Here is a 6,751-nt window from a genome sequence, read left to right on the forward strand (position 1 = left end):
TTAGCTTAGCGGTGGTGAAGTGAAGTCATGTGACCGTGCTGTAGTTCCTTTATAGCCCAACATTAGCCTCCTTTAGCTTAGCGGTGGTGACGTGAAGTCATGTGACCTTGCTGTAGTTCCTTTATAGCCCAACATTAGCCTCCTTTAGCTTAGCGGTGGTAACGTGAAGTCATGTGACCGTGCTGTAGTTCCTTTATAGCCCGACATTAGCCTCCTTTAGCTTAGCGGTGGTGACGTGAAGTCATGTGACCGTGCTGTAGTTCCTTTATAGCCCAACATTAGCCTCCTTTAGCTTAGCGGTGGTGACGTGAAGTCAGTTAAAGCCTAAAATTAGCTTCTTAATTCAATGGAGTTAATATGTGGAGATTATCCTGCTGAACTAAACGAGTAACAATCATAACAATTGAGACTATTTTCTGCAATAATCCAAAATCACATGGAGGAGTCCCATTGGACCAGGAGATGCTGCCTTCAGGGACCAACACAGAAACACCACCTCCCTGCATTTACTGTGGAGTATTGATTCCTAAAAAAAACAGCATTCTAACAGATCTGATAAAGAGTTTTAAGATAAGATAAAGATAAGAAGGACTTTATTCAGGGTATATGCAGAAATCCTGAGGTCAAATGGAATACCTTTTAAGACCTTTTTTAAGACCCTTTCCATACATGTTAAGACCTCATCGCAACTTTGAGTTCTAACCGGTTACACACTTCACCTCACATTGACTATATTGATTGTAAGATAGCACAACTAAACAGAGTGCAGACAGACTACTGAAGCCTCCTCTCCACATGAACTTCAACCTCTCTGTGAAGGTCAGGTTTAATGCAGTATGCTGCTTTGTTGCTTCTGTACTCTGTGCTCTTTCATTCCAGTCAAACTCCTCAGAAAACATTAGAAACCAGTATTTGACCAATAAACAAAACAATTAACAAAACTTTGAACTATGAAATATATTAAACTTTGGTGAGCTTCAGCGGGGTAATGCCATATAGGAGCTCCCTCACAAATACCCAGGGGTTAAATTGGGCTGGGGCTGTCCGGGGCTAAGCCCTGGCACATAGGACGATGCTCTGACGTCATCACCCTCACACATTTGTCATATGTTTACAAAAAAGGATATATATGTTAAGACTTTTCTCGTTCTTAATATAGACTATATTTAGGGTCTATATGTGTTGACTTTACTTTAAAATAGCAGATCTCTGTGACCGTATATAGTTTGGCTTAGACCCCGGCCCCACACGGTAAAACGCATACGCAAACGCAAAAAAGTCTTCCGTTCACACGCATTTGATTCATTAACGTGTCCGTTCACACTAGACCGCTGGAAATGCTGGAAACGATGTAGTACATATGCCAGGCCTGTAAGTGGCGCAGCTGCCGCCCGAAATACACCAAAAGCAGCGAAGAAGACCCCGGAGCATGGTTGCCATGGTTGCCCTTCTGTTTATTCTCCGCGGTGGAGGGCGTGTTCTCCTGCTGTATCTCTCAGGTAGTCCACCAGCAGATGAAAAACACCCACCTCTCCGCCTCTTCCAAGGAACGAGGGGACCGCGCGGCAGAGTTTCCGTTAAAAAAAAGGTTCCCCCGGTCAACATGTCCGTTAAAGTTTAAATCTTCCGTACAAAACTAGAAAAGTGCCGATCAGAGGTCTTCTTTGTTATTTATTGAGCTTTAAAACAAATTGATAACGACTCTGTTCTCTGTATAATAATATAATAATATTTAATAAACGGTGACTGCCTCTCTTTTCCTCCCCCTCTTCTGACAGCCCAGCAGCAGCAGGAGACGTGGGGAGAGGGAGGCGGGCTATTTCATCGTTATCAGAAAATGATCAGAGGGCACACACGGAGCCGTTGGACCCCCAGAGCGTTGCGTTCGTCGGTCTACCCACCTTGGGACCCCCCCACAGAGCGGAGCAAGGCAACGAAACTTAAAAAGAAAAAGAAGCAGCATTTTACGGCGCGCTATGCATGGGGCCGCCTTGAGGGGGTTTCCCCACATGTCGTTTCAGTAAATTAAAGGGTGTTTCATGTTGTCGTTGCTGTGGGACTTCTTAATACCTTGGAAAATGCAGTTTAATACTTTTTAATACTTTTTAATAGCCTTAATTTTCGCTAAATTGATTTATCAACTTTTAATACTTTTTAAGACCCCGCGGACCCCCTGTTATTGATCCCAATTTAAGGAAATGTTTGCGTTGAAGCAGCATAAAAAGACGAGGCATTGTACAATGGAGAAGTTAAAAGACTAGAAACATCTCAAATAGCATTAAAAAAGTAAATAATAAACATGTGGAAATAGAAAGTTACAGTCACCAAATATAAACAGGACATTAGATCCCTGTCAGCACTGGGTGTGTTTCAGCATCATCATCTCACTCTCAGCTGCTCTTGTTATTGATCAAACTGACCTATCAGACACTCTGTAATGCTTGTATGAATTACTTCATGCATGTTACTGAACAGACGGTACGTGGTTTGTCCTGCTTTGCTTTCTGTTATTTTGTTCACGTCTGTCTGTAACACGTTGTTTTGTCGGGACCCCCTTGAAAACCAGATGGGGCATCTCAAGGGGTTTATCCCAATACACACATCTCTATATTTATATATACATGTATTAAAGGTGGGGTAGGTAAGTTTCAGAAACCGGCTCGAGTGCACTAGCATGTGAAAGTACACAGCCAAAAAGAATCCGCCCCTTCCTTCAGACTTCCTTACAGAGCACCTCCTCAGCGAGAGCAGGCTGCAGGAACGTTACATATCAGGCAAAGCTAAACACATCGAGGTTAGCAAGACTACACAGCCAAAGCAACTCCGACATTGACTCTGGTTTGACTTCTCCTAGTTTCCACTTTCTTTTGGTTCTTCATTTGCTCCGTTATATTTTTTCTTTTGCGACCAGTAGACGATGTTGAACCTAACTCTGCCATGGTGAAAGTGGCCGCCTGTTGCTGGCGAGTCATTGAAGTACTGCTGCAATGCACGCCCAGTGAGGGCACGCCCAATGACGGCACGCCCAATGAGGGCTCGCCCAATGAGGGCACGCCCAATGACGGCACGCCCAATGAGGGCACGCCCAATGAGGGCACGCCCAATGAGGGCACGCCCAATGACGGCACGCCCAATGAGGGCACGCCCAATGACGGCACGCCCAATGATGGCACGCCCCATGACGGCACGCCCAATGAGGACACGCCCAATGATGACACGCCCAATGACGGCACGCCCAATGAGGGCACGCCCAATGACGGCACGCCCAATGACGGCACGAGATACATTTGTGCGTGCACGAGATGGAAGGCTGACAGACAGGGCGGCTAAAGGGATTGGTTGTAGTCTTTACAGCGCCACGGCTTCCACATATGACATTTTTTTATGGATCTTTTGTCAAAGCTCTTCAGAGATTCATTGCTATCGGGATGTCAAGAGCATTCCATGGAATATAACAACAAGTGTATCTCGAGCCGGTTTCTGAAACTTACCCGACCTTTAAATGCTCCTTTAAACCTGCTCCTTTAAACCTTTTTGATCCGGGGACGCCATTCCTTCCTTCCAGCCTCGCGTGAGGCAGTCGCAATTTTTACAGGCTCCCACTACCTGTTAGCATCTGGCATCTGTTAGCATAGATCTAGCTCTCCGGCTTAGGCTCCATCTATGTCCATCTATGTTCCATCTTTAACGCCATTGATCTGTGGAGGATCTGCCGCGGTTTGAGGGCCTGCCGTCCACCCATTTCTGCTTCTGCTGGTGGTGGTTCCCACGGCTGAAGGCCGCTATCCACCTGCTGTTAGAGGCCTACTCCCACCTGTTGGGTGCTACTGTGCGGGGGAGGCCTGGTCTGGAGATACCGCGGAGAAACCGGAGTGTTGCCACACTGCTGATTGCCTATTTCCTTGCTGCTGTCCTGACGTGGTTTTGCTTCGGGAACATCGTGGATGCTGTTGAGCTGGACTGGGAAAATGGCAAATGTCGTGTTTCTGCTGTGCCTTTTTTTGACTGTGCTGGACAAGGAGAAGTTGCTAGTCATCCTGACAATTCTGCTGGATGCGGGTCCGTTCTGCCGCACGCAGTGGACATCCCCTGTACAGGTTCGGATGGGTTGCACAAACAATTGCTAGTTGCACTGTCGCGGACATTCATTTCGTCAAATGTCTGTCTTTCTCACATGCCTGCCACAATGGTCCTTCAGAATTGTTTTTTGAACTCTAATCTCACTTTTGCGAAGTTTGCTGGTGACTCTAGAACAGCTGAACATGTATGTGTGTTGATTAAGAGGAAAAGGTGCTTGGTATTTTTATTGTTGTTACTATCAGGAAATGTACAGCCAAATCCGGGTCCACCTGGTAGTTTTAGTCAAATAGCTACTCCTGCTGATTTTAGTTCTAGATCGGGGTTAGGTTTAATTCATTTAAATGTGCGCAGTCTGTTACCTAAATTAGATTTTGTCCGTATTTGGGCGAGTTCAACTGATGCTGATGTCATTGTCTTATCAGAAACGTGGCTAGACAAATCGATCTTGGCCTCTGACATTTACATAAATGGTTACAATGTATATCGCACTGACCGTCCTAAAAAAGGTGGTGGCGTTGCCATTTATGTCAAAAATAAGTTTTGTGTAACAAAAATGGTTTCCAAATCTGTTAGTAAACAACTAGAATTTTTAGCTGTGAATGTCGAAGTAACAAAGGGTCAACAGGTCATGGTGGTGGGTTGCTACAGGGCCCCCTCGGCTGTCAAGGACTCCTTATCTTCATTGGCAAAACTGTTATCTCAACTTTCCTACAAGGAAATAGTGCTGCTTGGTGATTTTAATTGGGATTGGTTAACTTCTGTGTCTGAGGATTTTAAAAACCTGTGTACCTCTTTGAACATTACTCAGATTATAGACAGTCCTACTCGCCCAAATATTAAGTCCCCAAATAAATCCTCCTTAATTGATCTAATTTTAACAAATGTTCCATATAAATACTCATCTGTGGGAGTATTTGCTAATGATGTGAGTGACCACTGTGTTGTAGCCACAATTAGGGACACTAAGGTCCAAAAAGTTAAACCACGCATCATCACAAAGAGAGATAAAAAACACTTAGTGGAGCAGGGTTTTTTACATGATCTGTTTGATTTTGATTGGGGAAAAATCGATCTGTGTGCTGATGTAGAAACTGCATGGTCTTATTTTTATCTTGGTTTTATAAAAATTATAGATAAACATGCACCTCTGCGTAAATTTAGAGTGAAGGGACGAAACAATCCCTGGTTTTCTGCTGAAATGTCCAGTCTCCTTCATGAGAGAAACAATGCCTGGGCAAAGGCTAGGAAATCAGGCTCAGAGGTAGAATGGCTACGCTTTAGGCAGCTAAGGAATAGCTTTACTTCAAATGTCAAAAGTGCTAAGTCAAAGTACTATTTGTCAGTTACCACAGAAAACCTGAATAATCCTAGTAAATTTTGGAAAGCCATAAAATCGATTTCCACTGGTGATATCCCAAATGAGCTACCTCCGTACCTCACCACAGCATCTGGCATTATATCAGACAGGGCCACCATGCTAAATTGCTTTAATAAGCATTTTGTCTCTTGTGGCTCTCTGTTTGATTCTGTCACTGACTGTGCTTCTGCTTCTGTGAACGCTCCAGTCCTTGACTCTGAACAATGTGGTCTGGAAAACCCTTTCAGTTTTACTCCTTTAACTGTTGGTATTGTCCATGAAGCTTTATCCAAGTTAGATCCTAAGAAACCGGCTGGCCCGGACAACGTAGAACCTTTCTTTTTAAAGATAGCTGCAGATTTTATTGCTCCACCTCTTACTTCTCTTTTTAACCTCTCCCTCAGCACAAATACAATTCCTAAAGTATGGAAGTCTGCTTATGTCCTGCCTCTACTGAAAGGAGGGGAGGCAACTATTTTAAATAACTATAGGCCAATCTCTAAATTGTCAGTTTTGGCTAAGGTGCTCGAACGACTTGTGAGTGAACAAGTAAAGGAGTTTTTATGTATAAATGATATCCTGTCTAAACATCAGTCAGGCTTCAGGAAGAAACATAGCACCATCACTGCAACAATGAAAGTGGTAAATGATATTACTAGTATGCTAGATAATAAACAGAGTTGTGCAGCTCTGTTTATTGACCTTTCCAAAGCGTTTGACACCGTTGATCATCGTGTCTTAAAACAGAGGCTACTCAGTACTGGCATATCCAGCCATGCAGTGGGGTGGTTTGTGAACTACCTCTCTGAAAGGTCCCAATGTGTTCACTTTGATGGGCTGTCTTCTGAGTGGTTAAACATTGCTAATGGTGTTCCTCAAGGTTCTGTTTTAGGTCCACTTTTATTCTCCATATATATCAACAGTTTAGGTGAAAATGTGGATGAAGCTACTTTACATTTTTATGCGGACGATACCGTGATGTATTGTGCAGGTCCCTCCATTCAGGAGGCGGTTGTTAAATTACAGGCTGTTTTTAACATTATTCAGACTCAGCTCTCTGAACTAAAGCTTCTTTTAAATGTGGATAAAACCAAGATAATGCTCTTTTCAAAAGCTAAAAAGTCACCAGAGCCTGTTTTAGATATTGTATCAACGCAAGGAACAAAACTTGAAGTTGTTGCCTGTTACAAATACCTTGGTATCTTGCTTGATGACTGTCTCTCTTTTAAACTTCATGTCAATAACCTGCTTAAAAAACTGAGGGTTAGGCTAGGTTTCTTTTTCAGGAATAAGTCCTGTTTCTCGCTTGAGGCC

The sequence above is a fragment of the Notothenia rossii genome (genome assembly GCF_949606895.1).
Source record: "Notothenia rossii genome assembly, chromosome: 11".
Classification (NCBI taxonomy): Eukaryota; Metazoa; Chordata; class Actinopteri; order Perciformes; family Nototheniidae; genus Notothenia; species Notothenia rossii.